At 36.0% G+C, this 15,748-nt stretch overlaps 1 pseudogene across 1 annotated transcript; it reads right to left on the reverse strand.

Annotated features, from left to right (window-relative positions):
• Nucleotides 1-3,839: 3,839 nt before the first annotated feature.
• On the reverse strand, nt 3,840-5,024 carry LOC306654447 (aurora kinase A-like; annotated as a pseudogene). The gene has a single exon. The product of its transcript is annotated as an aurora kinase A-like (transcript).
• Nucleotides 5,025-15,748: the final 10,724 nt, after the last annotated feature.

Genomic DNA, 15,748 nt, shown 5'->3' on the forward strand with positions numbered 1-15,748 from the left:
AAAGAGAGAGAGAGAGAGAGAGAGAGAGAGAGAGAGAGAGAGAGAGAGAGAGAGAGAGAGAGAGAGAGAGAGAGAGAGAGAGAGAGAGTGTAAAATTACTCACTTCTGTAGTTCCCCATGGTCCCAGGGCTCCGAGGTTCTATGAGGAAAAAGTACAACTATACATATTAGGCTGTGAGAAAAGTTCATTTATAACTGAACAGGAATAAACTTCACAACCTTGGAATCAGTTCAACCTTGGAATCTTTAATTGACCTGTTTGTTTTGTGACATTGAATTTCCATGAACAAAAACTCTCATGAATCTCTGTATGCTGTAAAAGAAATCTCAGAGCGAGGTACTGTGGTGCATGCCTCTAGTCCCAGCTACTTAGGAAATTGAAGTGGGAGAATCTCTTGAGCCCAGGAATTTGAGACCAGTCTGACCAACACAGCAAGATCTGTCTTAATAAAAATAAGAAAAGAAACCTCAGAATCAAGGTCCTGACTATTTAGAGGTAGGCCTCAGAGAATACTGGAAGCTCAAGTCCTCATTTTACAAAAAAACTTGAAGTCAGTGGAGCAAAACTACTTTGGGAGTTGGTGGCCCTGCCTATACAAGTCATGCATCCACTTTCTGGGGCATTCATTTTAGTGTAATGAAGTGACCAAGATGCTGTGGACCATTAGTAAGAAATGTGAAAGACTGATATATCCTATTGCCAGTCTCTATTTTCAATGATTGTCAGATCCCACTAAAACCTGAAGCTCAATCAAGAAATAAAAGATACTTGATATGCCCATGTATGGCTCATTATTAAATACTCAGTTGAATCAATAAATATGATTTGCAATAAAATAATTAAATAAATAACAAAAATAAAATGACAAATTTTCACCATCACAAAATAAAGTGAGAAATTATTGATTTTTGATTGGTGATAGTCATTGTTTTTACACGGAGGAAATGATTGACTTAGAATTGATGGTTGAAAGGCAGACCTTATTTCAACTTGACTTCACCAGAGTGGAACTAATTTCAGACTTCTAACCTCCAGAAATGTGAGATAATAAGTTTGTGTTGTTTAAAGCTACCAAGGTTATGGCAGTTAGGAAGCCAATACAAAGAGTAAATGAATAATTTATTTTCAAACAAGAGAACTGATACTCATTTATTATAGGAAAGTTACAATACCTAGACTGGCATTCTTCAAGTCTGTGCCATGATTTATATTTCAACCATACTCTGCAATGTTTTTCTACTAAAATTAATTAACAAAATGTTGAAGTTTGTGCACAACATTCCAAAAAGAAGACAGAGAACCAGAGATGGGAAAATTAAAGTTTAATCCTATAATTTATTCAACAAGCTTGTCTCATTCACTAAATCTGTTGAGAAATTACATTAAAAGCTAGCAATAAGGTATTGTTTAAATATTTATAATTACTTGCCTTGTAAGAAGATTCCTTTTAAAGTGATTCATTCAATAAACATTTATTAAGTCTTTGGGGATAAAGCAGTGATCTAAACACAGTCTTGAACTTCCTTGAGGAGTTCACATTCTAGAAAACTAGATGAAAAAATAAATAAATCTCAACAAAATCATGTGTGCTATGTTGAGGTTACATTTAGTGAAGTAAGGAAGAGAAACTTAGAAGAGTGGGGTATTTGTAGTACATTCAAATTTTCAAATATTTAATTTCATGTTATAATGGAGAACTTTGATACTAGAAAATTGATCCATCCAAAATATCTTTTTAAAATGAAGTTTAACCAAGAATGCAGCTACATTGGTATCACATTATCTTCCTGGTATCACATTTCTTCCTTAGAGAAAATTATTTTTAAAATCTTGAGAATTATGACTAATACTTGAGACCATAACTTTGAGGTCCCTTTAATGGACACTAAGAAATCTTGGAAATCTGTGACTTGTGATTCTCCTGGCACAGTGATCAATGAATTATTGTCCCCCTTCTCCTTTGGGAATGACTACTAATGATAGAATATGGTGGTAAATATCAGGCCAAATAATACAAATTCATAAAACACACTATTCATGCAAATTCATGCAACACACTATTCAACAGATATTTAAAAGATAAACAAAGGACTCTGCTTTCTTAGATGGTCTTAATATCCTCTATTTGTCATTTTCTCTACAGCTGAATTGACAAAGGGCAATAACATCTTGAAGAAAAAATTCTAAAAGAGATATTACATAAATTATCCATCTTACAAAGACATGAGTTTATCAATCTACCCTTGGTAGTAAAACAATTAGTCCTTGAATGTAGATGGACACTTAGTGACTACCAGAGTTTACCAGCATTAGTGCACATACATAGAAATAATGTGCTTTCATCAGTTTTTGTGTCACTGTGACCAAAAGCCAGGACAAGAACTTACAGGAGGAAAAGTTCTTTGAAGATCATGGTTTCAGAGGCTCTGTGCATGGTCAGCAGACTCCATAGCTCTGGGCTTGAGGTGAGACAGAACATCATGGCAGAAGGGTGTAGCAGGGAAAAACAGCTCAGGACCCAATATTCAGGAAGCAGAGTGAGAGAGTTCCACTTATCAAGGACAAAATATAAAAACCCCCAAAGTCAAAAGGCCAAAGTGACCCAGCTCCTCCAACCACACCCCACTTGCCTACAGTTACTGCTCAGTTACTACTCACCGAATAGGTTACACTTCTCATGATCTAATCATTTAACCTCTGAAAATTCTTGCAGTTTTTCACACATGAGCTTTTGGTGGATATCTCATATATCTAAACCATAACATAATGCATGATGTAATAAAGAAATTTTTGAGTTCTTAGAGCAGATAATCTGGAGTTAAAGGAAAGACTTGACAAACACATAAAGCTGTAAAAATGAGTAAAAAGGTAGCTTATAAGTAAATAAAATAGAAACAAATCCATTTTGATTTCTGAGCTCATGGATAGGTATGTCTTCAGACATGTTAAGTAGAGAAGAAAATATAAACATATTTCAATTTCATGGGTACACCTGATTATTTTCTTTAGTGAAGTTTTATTATTGCTAACTTGCTATTAGAATTTACACCCTCAATTAGTTGGTTCTAGTCACACAACAAAGCCTATTTATCCTCATGCTCTTGGAAATGATTTAGCTAGTGAGAAATGGCTTAAAATTAATAAAAGAGAGATAATATTAGGAACTCTCTAGCCCTGTACCCTCCCCACACTCCACTCCTGGATCTTAGTATGTTATGCACTGTCAGAGAGAAGTTGGAGTATTCTGAGGGTGTTTATACCATGGTTGGGATATTTGAAATGATAAGGAATAAAGAGGTTGAAGAATAATTATGTCATTACTACAGGATAAAAAAAATTTTCCATACAAAACCTTTATTTTAACATTTAAAATAAAATTACATTTTTACATACTCATTGCAACAGCTTTCCCAGGCTTGGCCACTCAATAAGTTACACACACACTCAGGTACTTAAAGGTTACTACACAGCTCGTTAGCTGACTCAGGGCAGAGTGGTCACTTTCCTCACAACCAGACTCCCATCTGTCCCCTGCAAGGCCACCTTGCCCAGCACAACTGTGGGTACACCTGCAGCTGAACTGAGCCTCCAGTTGAAAACCAGTAAAAGTAGCATGACTCTCATGGCTACTTTTCCTCTGAAGGGTGTGGTCACTGCTGTGTAGCTCTCTGGATAGGTAGGCTGAGGTTCTGCAAGCTCAGAAGGACAAGTGACATTTCCTGCGGTGATCTCTCTAGGTCAAAGGCAGGTACTCAACAGTAAGAGGAGTCTCAGCAGCATGTTCCTGAAGACTGTACCGCAGCCCTAGTTCAGGATTTCTCTCCCTGCAAAATTATGACTATTCGCTAGTTGACTCTTTGCCTTTTTGGCAATTCATTGGCTTTAATGAATTTGCTGTGATCCAGGGGTATTCAAATACTTCACTTAGAGTTGGACTCTGGCTTGGATTATGCTTCAATAGTCTTGAAATAAGGTCCCTGGCTCCCTGTGTCACAAAGTCAGGGAATGTGAATTCAATCTGTGATATACTTCTGTAGGTCTCTTGCTTTGTGTTTGCCTCAAAAGGAGGCTTCAAAAATTCATAGCAAATTCTGAGGCTCCAGAGATTCACCTTCTTGTCATGCATCTGGCCTTCAATCATCTCTGGGGCCAGGTAATCCAGGGTATCACAGAGAGCGGTTCCCCTGGAGGATGAAGCATATACTGACCACCCAAAATCCGAAATCTTAAGCTCTCCAGTTGGTCAAGGAAGCAGGTTCTCTGGCTTAATGTCTCTATGAATAACTCTCTTTGAATGGTAGTAAGATAGGGTGTTTGCCAATTCAGTTATGTAAGTAGCAGTTCTCTGGTTATCAAACTTGGAAAGTTTCTGAAGTTCTCTATAGACTGTTCCAAGTGGTGCATACTCTAGAATTAGGTAAACTCTGGTGGCTTCATGAAAGTAACCATACAGCCTGAGAATATTAGGATGTCAGAGGTGGATCTCCACTCCTCTTCTGAGGGGATGCTCCACTCCTGCCTTCTCCAGCTGAGCTGTAAACAACACTTAAAGAGCCAGGATAAACTTGCTTTGTTTTTCTCTTGCCAAATAAGCATTGCCAAGCTTTCCTTTACCCAGTGGGCAACCAATGTCAAAATCTTCCAAATTCTATTGGCTTTTCTTTGAGTCTTCATTTTTCTGTTTTGATGCCAGTTCCCTTTCAGGTTTATTTCTGGGTGCCGATGGCTGGGGTTGCTCACTCTTCTGGGTATTGTTCACTGTCTGGGAGATAGGGCAAGTTACACCGGCTGCCTGCAATTGCTTCTGTCCCAGTTTCTGACTGGAGACAAGCTTGTGTGCTTGCAAAGGAACACCCTGGGAGGAATTTGAAGGACACGGGACCCGCTGAACCTGGCCACTGCTTGCAGGTAATGGGTTCTGAGAAGGAATGTGCTGAGTGACCATAACACATTTTGGACCATCACCATATGGAACTGTAGCCTTAACAGGCCCTGAAACACAGTTTTCTTTAGATCTGTTCATAATGCCAGCAGGATGCCGCCTCCGAACCCCGGGCTGCAGAGTCCTCCCAAGAGCTCAGCCATTATAATTCAAAGTTTCTTTTTTCTACAGGATAAAATTTAATTCAGTTCTCTCTTCTTACACAGCAAATAGCACTGAGTCAAGTTATTTAACTAGTTGAAGAGACATTTAAGTAGTGTCTAAGAATATTTATTAATGATGCTCTGTTATTTATTGTGCAGAATCCTATATTCCACCAACCAGTGGGTGCTAGAGCTAGCAGAGCCAGGTAGTTGTGTTATTAGAGCCTTGATCCTGTACAATCAAGAAGGACTGGTCATCATGAAGTACCAGTGGAGTGACTTACCTTTGATGATCAGAGGAAGGAACTTTTTGGCTCTTATGTTTCTCTAGTTCAACATTTAAGTTTATTTTTCTTTTTCAACACCAATATTTGAAGTTTGGAAGAAAACTTTCATAGGATTATATTCTACTCCAAGGAAGAAATGTTGATCTCAAAATTAAATGTCAATAGTTTTCACTACCATATAAGTCTAGAAACAAAACTAACTTACCACAATTGAAGTCTCTGAGGAGTCAAGAACGTATTTCTTTTCCTTATCTCCACTATGGAATATTGATAGTCCAGATCAATCACCCAAGTCGACACTCTAACTCTCTTCTTGCCCTGATGACTCAAATATGTTATCTCTTCTTCTAGGGCATGTTTTAGTGTATTTTAGGCTATACACAGATAGTCGTATCATGTTAGCTAGAATTATGACATTGTTACTGTGTTTATTTGGAAATCGAGTATGGTTTAAGGAGATGTCTATACAAGGAATGGACTTGTAATGGTTGATTTCATGTGACACTTGATTGGGCCAAGGGATACCCAGTTATCTGATAAAACATTAGTTCTGGGGATGTCTGCAGCACTCTTTCTGTAAGAGATTAGAATTTGAATCAGTATGCCAGATAAAAAAGATTCATATTTACCAGTGTGGGTAGTCATCATCCAATCTGTTGAGTGCCCCAGTAGTATAAGGAAACTTCCTTCGCCTATTGAGGCAAATATCCTGCCATAGGACTTTGGAGAGCCTTGTTCTTAGGATTTTGGACTCTGGGATTTACACCAGTACACCCACTACCTCAGTTCTCAGGCCTTTGGAGAAAGATATATGTCTCCAAAGATAATACACACACATATTCTCTGGAGAACCATTATACAACAAGATGTAGACATCTTGACTTTTGCTCAATTAAACCTATTTTGGATTTCTGAACTATAAAATAATTAATTTGTACTATTGTAAGCCACCAAATAAGAGGTAATTTTTTATAGCAACCAAAGAAAACTAAGAAATTTGGGATATCTAATCATTATTGATTTATCTTTTAATCCTATTTTGGTAAGAACATATTCTATATAATTTCAGTTCTTTATTTAGTATTGGTACTTGCTTTTTATCCACACATATGGCTTATTTTGGTGAACATACCAGGTGTACTTGAAAAGAATGTATTCGGCATTTGTAGAATGTCATGTTCTATAAATGTATATTAGATCAAGATTAATGATAGTGTTGCTTAGATCCTCTCTTTCTTAACTGATTTCTGTCTAGTTCTAAGAACTAGTCTGTCAATTGCTAAGAGAGGTATTAAAATAGCCTACTATTCCCTTTTAATTTTTAAAATTTTTACTTCACTCATTTTGAGATTATTAGACACCAGATTATTAGATATATACACATTTACGGTTGTCTGACTTCCTTACTAATGGTCCCTTTTATCATTATGAAATATCTCTGGTTACAATTTTTGTGAGATCTGTTTTTTATGATAATAAAAATAAACATTCCAGTCTTACTATGCTTACTATATGCTGGCATGTCTTTTTCATTAATTTATCATTACAGCCAATCTGTGTCTTTATATTTCAAATGTGCGCCATGTAGGCTACATTTAATAGGGTACTTACTTTTTACTTCACTCTGTCAAATTCTGTCTTTTAATAGGGATATATAGACAGTTAATATTTAATGTAATTATTGATACATTTGGGCTTAATTTTACCATCTTACTGTTAATGTTCTGTTTGTCCTTTTTTAAAAAAAATTGGTACATTATAATTATTCATAATAGTCAGATTCATTGTTACATATTTATACATGCACACAACATAAAAATATAGTTCGGTCAATTTCATTCTGCTCTCTATGATTTTTATTCCTCTGTTCTCCGTTTTCTATCTTCTTTTAGATAATTTTAATACCTTTCAGTATCTCATTTTAATTTACTTACATTTAGTTTTCACTACATCTCTGCATTTTTTTTCCTTCAGTGGTTACCAATAAGAATTATGCTTTATATATTTAACCTTCTCTACTCTACTTAGAGTTAATATATACCACTTCACATTAAATGCAAAAACTTTGGAACCATATAGGTCCCTTTATCCCATCCTCATTTTAGGCAATCAATTTAGTTAGTTTGGACTTTAATTTCTGCCTTACCTTTTTGTAAGTCCTATTTCACATTTCAGTTTAGTTTTCTTAGGATTAGCTACTTGGGTCTGGGTCTGACTGGGGCAAGTTTTATTCAGGGACTAATCTGAGACTTACATGCATGGTTCAAATGTCAGTAAACTTTTGCTGCATTGCTTTGATTCTGTATCACCCAGGGTTTAGTCTATAAATTATGTGGTTTCATACATAGAATTTGAGAATCCCATTCTTCAGCTTTCTTCCCTCCTGCATACTCTTCTACTTTCTTGCCTGTTCTTCTGACCAGAAAGATGAGTCTATCTTGGAGTTTTAGCAGCCTGTGCTGTTGCCCTACTCCACATCTAAAGACATCCTTGGGACAATGCTATGAAAGAAGAAACTCGCTCTTTTGATGCTTGTTTCCCTAAATTTGATTCCCATTTACAATCCTTCTGCTGTTGCCTTATTTTCTGAGTCTGAAGGTTGGTTGGTTTCTGTATTTTGTTCTGAGTTTTAGTTGTAATCAACCATGTGTGTATGTATTGGAGGGATTAGAGGGGAGTTAGACTACCACATTGGAAAAGAACCAAGAATATTTTTTTTAAAAATTTTCAAATAACACTAAGAAAATTAAGGAAAAGGCTGTTGCCAGCTCAAATCATTACACAGCAACAACAACAAAGATGTACATGACACAGAAAAAACTGAAAATTTAAAATGTCTACAATACAGATAACATACAATGACTAAACTTAAGTCAACTGGAAATAGATAGTTGGAAAAAATACTAAGCAATCATTCATCTACTTTATCTCTATAGATGTCCATGTTTGGGCATTTAAAATAAATGAAATTATAATATAACTAATTATGATTTGTGACTGGTTTGCTTCATTTAGTATACTGTATTCAAGGTTCATCCATGTGGTAGCATGTTTCGGTACTTATTCTTTTTTGTGACCAAACAATAGTTCCTTACATGTACATATCACTGCTATAAATATTAGTGCACATATCTTTATGCAGATTTGTTCTAATTTCTTTTGCATATATACTGTTATGGTTTTGATATGCTTTGAGTATATCTCCTAAAGTTTCAGAGGTCGAAAACTTCCTTCCCAGGGTGGTGTTGATTTTCCAAATATTGTCTCCTGTTCTGTTGGTTGTCTTTTTACATTCTTGATGATGTTCTTTGAAGCAAAAAATGTTTTAAAAATGTTTCTCTCTCTCTCTCTCTCTCTTTCTCTCTCTCTCTCTCTCTCTCTCTCTCTCTCTCACACACACACACACACACACACACACACACACACACACACATACTATTATCCATATGTCTGGTGTCCTAAGAATTCTTTGATAAACTGAAAGAAATGAAGACTTACTCCTATGTTTTCTCCTAAGCATTAGATAGCTCTGATTCTTACACATAGGTCTTTGATTTTGTTTGAGTTAATTATTGTAGAATCTATGTAGAATTAAGCAACCACATTACATGAGATAAGAAATCCACTGAAGATGTTTTAAAAGTTAGTAAATTCATATAGATGTTGAAACAATTTTGACCAAATTCTATAGCAATGAAATGCATCTTTTAAAAGGTTGAAACTACACAGATAAATTTTCAGAAATCTAATTCTATATATAATTTTAGTATACAAGTGTTTTGTGTACTTGTAGTAAGGGGCCAATACCAAAATATTTGAAGAACTCACACAACTCAATAGTAAACAAGAATTCACCCAATTTGAAAATGGGTAAAAAATCCAAATAGATATTTCTCACAAGAAGTATCAGTTGTCTTTTCACAAGAAATGGCTGACAGGTATATGAAAAACATCACTAATCATCAGAGAAATGCAAATTAAAGCCATGATATCACTTCACAACTGTTATAACAGTTATTATCAAGAGATGAAAAATAAGTGCTAGACTTGAAGATATGGAGGAAAGAAAACCCCTGCACCTGTCAGTAAAAATATAAATGTACAGCCATGATGGAAAATAGTATGAAGGCTCCTCAAAAAATTAAAAATAGAATTATCATATGATTCAACATTCCCAAGACTAGTTATATGTCCAAAGGAAATTAAATCAGTATATGGAAAAGATACCTATATTTCCACTATTTACAATAACCAATATACGGAATCAACCCATATGTCCACCAATGGGTGAATGGAGAAAGAAGACGTGGTACAGATACCACAACACATCCAACTAGGTAGTATTAAGGAATTAAGAAAGTCACCAAAAAGTGACTTCCATAAAAATAGCTCATTCTTCTAATGTATATACTAGTGAACATTTTTAACTTTAAAGAAAGAGATAATTCTTATTTTAAAATAATGCGTTGCATACTTGAAACTGCTAATACAGTTCATCTTAAAAGTTCACATTACAAAAAGGTATATGAGGTGATGGATATATTAATGAGCTTGATTTAATCATTTTACAATGTATACATATATCCAAATAGTATGTTATAAACTGTAAATATATATACACATATGTATGTATATATGTCAATTATACTTAAATAAAGGTGGAAGAAGAAAAACATTTGAAGAAACTAATATTTGAATCAATTTGCATACAATTTATAGGGAATTCAAATAAAAAGAGCTAAAAACTTTGGTAGGGGAAAATCTATGTAACTCATTACATGAAGTCAAATAATACTGATTCTAATATATAGTTACCACAGAGAAAAATGTCCTTCCTTCACAGGATTTCAGTTTCCTGAAAACACTCATGGCAGAAGATTATGAATGAAGAATATGAACACTTTTGGCAATTAAAGAATTTGGTACTAAATGAGAAATGAAATAAGAAGGAATATAGAATAACTAGATCTATAATTTTTTCATAAATGTTTCTAGAAATTGTCGCTGGCTCTTTACTGTACCAAATCCACGGATATTTGTCACCGCTTGCAGCAACAATTTGCATGGGTCTTATGGGTGGTGGACTGGAAACTGAGCTACTTCTATTTTTCTCTTTAGTGCACTGCTTTCTTGCTTGTTTGTTTATAGAGGATAGAGGAAATGAGGCTTACTTGCTTTGAGAGGAGAGAGGAAGAGACTTTGCTTATCAGAGAGAAAGAGAGACTTTGCTTAAGGGAGAGACTTTGAGAGAAGGACAGGCTTTACTTAGAGCTTAGAGGAAGAGAGACTTGCTACGCCTTAAAGTCTGCTGCTTCTTACTGGTGCTTCCTGCATCCTGTGAACTAAGGGTGTGTCTACCTAAGGTGCTTTAGTGATGCGTCTCAATTCTCCGCTCTGCGATCTGCCTTCTGCTGCTTTCTGCTAGCTGCTGTTCTGCTTTCTACTAGCTGCTGCTCCGCTGTCTTTTCTTTCTGCTTGCCACTTCTTCTGCTTCCTTTCTGCTAATGGCTTCTCTGCGCTTCTTTCTGCTAGCTGCTGCTCCACTGTCTTTTCTTTCTGCTTGCCACTTCTTCTGCTAGCTGCTGTGTTCCGCTGTCTTGCTCCGCCTACGCTTATATCACCTCCAGGAGGCGGAGAGCAGGGCCACGCCTCTTACGCAAAGATTAGCAAGACACTAGATGTCCAAGCAGGCACAATTAGGAGTGCTTGAGAACACATGCACATACATTGTGTGTGTGGATGATAAATCACCTGAGTGTGCTTATGTCAATTAATCTCCTCGCTGTTGATGTGATCAGGCACCGTTCTGGCGCTGTCAACATGGCACAGCCCCCAACAGAAATTGTTAAAACAATAAAGATAATATCAAATCTAACATATCAAAAGATTTTCTTTTTTTAAGTTTAAAATTATGGTTCATGATTTCAATCTTGAAGATTAAAATAAAACAATTTAGGAGTATAGAGAAGATTCTAGAAAGCTGGCAGTAGCAGCAGCAACACGGATTTAGGATTTCCCTATAATATCTACATTAAAAAAACTATGTAGAAAACTATCATAGTCATCTTTTACAAAAAAAATTAAGTAATAATTTACCCTCAATAACTCCAAAAAGACAAGCAAATGATTTAAAAAAAGGTCATTAATAGCCATTAGCTCTTGCACATATTAGCCCCTGTTTGGTAGGAAGCAAAGAAAAGCAACGGGGCATTTTAAGAATTTAAGAACAAGACAATCTCAAAAGAAAACGGAAGTGGAGGTGTCCCCAAATAGAGGTTATGGGAAAGTTCAAACCCAAGGGCTAAAGGGACACAGTCAATTAGAAGATCACAGGTTACACCAATAGCCTTGGTCATTTCTCAATATCTATTTAACATAGATTTTAACCAGTAGCCTTAACACTTTTCCAATGTCTAGTTAGTAGGGATTTTGATTAATAACCCTACCTGGAAGCTGTATTAGCCCCTACACAGTACATTTAGGTGAAAACCTACTATTGGATCCCCTCTCACTTTGCAAGAGTTCCATCTCTTCTCACTTAATTAAATCATACTCCTTTCCACTCTTGCCTTCTGTTACTGTCTGAAGATTTCAATCTTTGAATTTATGAGACAAGAACCCAGAAAGAAACTTACAGGGAGCTTCTGGGGTCTGCTGTGACACTGAAGGGCACAGCCCACCATTAAGAGTTGCATGTAATATGCCACTGGATAGTAGTGTGAAAGAATCCTGGATTTGCTGGTTGCAACCCTCAGAGCTGATGCAGGCAGGCATCCCTGCTGTGATTCGCTGCTAACCACTAAAATGGGCTTTCTCAGCTGCAGAAGCCTGCAACTTATACCCTACTTGCCATCAGAAGCAGAGTCTAGTTTCATGTCAAACTCCAGTTTCAATCTGACACTTTGTTTTAATTTTTTCCCTTTCCCTCTCTTATGGACCACCTCTAAAAACACAATGCAGACTCTAAGATGCCCTATCTTTTTCCTAAAAGTCTATATTCCATCTTCCATAACCATCCACTTATTTGTGCTCCCCTGCTCACAAGGATATTTTGACAGATAAGTGTACGGGCATATTCTCATCTTTATTCTCCATTTTGCCTCCCTCTACCCCATTGCTCCACTGCAACTGATTCTATGAAAGTCACCAGTCACTTTGTTCCAAATCTAATGGTCATTCAATCCAATAGTACTAGTCAAAAAAGTCTACCATCCTTTGGTAGATAAAACTCTCTCTTGATTTCTATTTCCTACACAGTGAATTCAGAATTCACAGATTCAACCAGCTGAGAATTCAAAATCCTCAGGAAAAAATTACATCTGTGTGAATGTAACTTCTTTTTCTTGCCTTCATTCCCTAGATGATAGAGCCTAACAAATATTTACATAGTGTTCACATTGTATTATTTATTATAAGTAATCTAGAGATAATTTAAAGTATGTAGGAGCTTTAAGTTATATGCAAATACTACATCATTTTGTCTAAGGGACTTGAGAATTCTTGGATTTTGATATCCATGAAGTTCTAAAACCAATTCCTCTGGATATGAAGGGATGGGACTGTACTCTCTGGATTTTCATCCTACTTCACAGACCACTTTTTTAATATTCTTTCATTTACTTATAAGAACCAAAAAACAAAATAAAACAAACAAAAATATCCATTTACTTAATCCTTATTCATCGGGCACCAGCGAAAGCACTGGGAATACAAGGAACACACCAATGAAGTGTGTGGCCTCTTCTGACATACAATTTGAATAAATTTTTAATGTGTTCTAATTCCAACTGATGCTATTCTTTTACTCTGATATCATCTTGTATGTCTCTTGGTTCATTTAGAAATAATAGGTTACAGTTTGAATTTATTTTGTGTATGTTTTCCGGGCAAGCTTGGCTAGAATGTTTGGAATGTTTCTCCAGGTTAACTTAATGTAGTACTCTTTATAGTAAAAACAAAAAAAAGAAAGAAAGAAAGAAAGAAAATCTTAATTGGGGCCCATTAATGATCCTGTCTTAATTCAAGATGGTAGATGTTCTTTAAGATCTAATGGACAGGAAGAAGAGGCATAAGAGATCCTTGATAGGAGCAGGAACGCTTCATTATCCTAACTGAATGAAGGCAGTATTTGTATTGCAGGGAGAAAGGTGCACATGTAATATCATCTTTTGTATTGGAAATATTTTATCTTTTTAAGAATTCATATTTTGGTATTTCTTATTTCTGTCCAGTGAAAAAAACTCAGCACTGAAGTCTCTGACAAAGTCTTTCCCTGGGAGAGTAGCTTTTGTTATGAAGAACACTCTGGTCTTATCTCACTCTGATCACTCATCCTCCCCAAATTATTCCACACTCAGCCTCTAGCAATTCATCAGAATTGCTTCAAGACACCTACCAATTTTTGACCCCAGAAGTTTCTGCTCCAGGTGGGTGTATCTTAGCTGTGTTAGTCTGGAAGTCCCTTTCTCTCCAAATTTCAGCATGAATTGCAATTTGATCTGATACCAAATTCCCTCTAAGGAAATTCGTTTATTTTCCATTTGTCCAAGTTTTTCTTGTTGTCAGGTTGGGAGTTACAACTTCTAAGCACTTTCCAGGTTGGAGTTGAAGCCAGAAGTGATTGTGCTACCTGTTTTGTTTTTGTGTATGTGAAATTTTTATTACTAAAATTTCAAGAAAGAGATTGGAAGATAGAATATAATGTTTTTTCCTGAAAATAATGCAGCGCTAGTATAGGTAAACTAGTAATATTTTATATTGATTAAGAGAATGGTATCTTTAAACAGAGGCATACAGAGTTATGTGATATTGTTGATGAGCGACAATGGGGCCTGTGTGAACACTGTATGCATATGGAAGACAAGTGAAAGAGAAGACACAAACTGGTTCTGATATGGATATGTACTCTATGAGGTGTGTGTCTCTACATTCCTCACTCATCATACAGCAGTTATTACAGAGGGGATTCTTCACATCCATCAGGTACACTTTATTAAACAAAAACCTTTAGAAATGCCAGTCTAGAGTTTGTCCTCTTCCTTGGTGTGTGGTTGGAATGCCTGTGGTGTCATTCCTGCCTTTGTTGTCCTCTCCTAGGGCATAGCTTCAGATATTTTTTTCAGCAGTACAAATAGGGACAGACTATTACTCCAAATTCTGAACCTCAAACCTGGAATTATATTCAGTTTACCAACAAAGCAACCCATGAGTCTGCTGTTCTGAATTTTTAAAACTGTTCACTTCAAATCCATTTCCTTTGCTTCAGTTCAAGGGAACATATATTTGCATCACTACTGTATAACAGGCTCAGTGATTGGATTCTGAGAGAAATAAAAAGATGAAGAAGCTGCCTATCCACAAAGACTTTATGACAGGAGGAGGAATCAGGCATACAACTATCAGAAAGGTTGAATGATATTTCAAAGAAGAGCTTGGATCTGGAGATCTGGGAAGGTTTTGGGAAAAGCAGTGGCATTTCTCACGGGCCTCATCCAATAGAGAGAATCAGGGCAGACAAAGATATGGAAGGATAGGTTTTCTAGGAGACAGATCCCTGAGCAGAGACAGAGCCAAGAAAGTTTGAATCAGTTTGGAAAGTTAAAGTAATTACTCTTTTTATTGATCAAATTTAGTCATGAGGATTATTATATATCAAAATCTCAAAGCAGCCATTTGAAGTTTTAATTTAGTCATTTTGAAATAAACTCTAGCTGGAACTTCAAATTAAATATATTTCTCAACTCCATCCTGAAATGGTGCCATACGGATTCAACCTGGGGTGTATTATATGAACAAATGAAGAAATATTCAGGTTAAAGCTACCAAATGCTGATCCCTAATTTTTCATTGAAATACTACCCACAAATTCAAACAACATGTTCTCCAAGTGCATTGGATCATGGTACCAAAGACAATTCTGACTTAGAAAGTGGAGCATGAACACCTCTCAGAATCTGAAAAATGCAGTCTTGAGCTGGGGATGATGGGGATATGGAATGAAAGAGATTTGCAAACTTGGGCAGAGAATCTGTTGTCACATTTCCTACACTTCAATTGCTAATAAAAACTTAGTAATGGTGGCAGAAGTCTTTTCTGGAAACACTTACGATATTGGTAATGACCCATACTGGGAAAATAAATCCAGTATGTAGCTTCGCTTAAGTAAAAGAAATTCTTATTACCTCATTTGTCTACTAATAAGTGTGTCTTTGGAGGGTCTTTTAAATATTATTGATATGGCAAGTGATAAAAGAAGACCGTTATTGCCTGAAAACACTGAATAACTTACCTTCATTAAAGCACATCCACGGCAGGTTTCTCAGTTTCCATGAAAGGTAGAGTCAAGGTCTAAGAAATTCTGCTTATATTATAAAGA

The sequence above is a fragment of the Sciurus vulgaris genome, assembly GCF_902686455.1.
Source record: "Sciurus vulgaris genome assembly, chromosome: 1".
In the NCBI taxonomy this organism is placed as follows: Eukaryota; Metazoa; Chordata; class Mammalia; order Rodentia; family Sciuridae; genus Sciurus; species Sciurus vulgaris.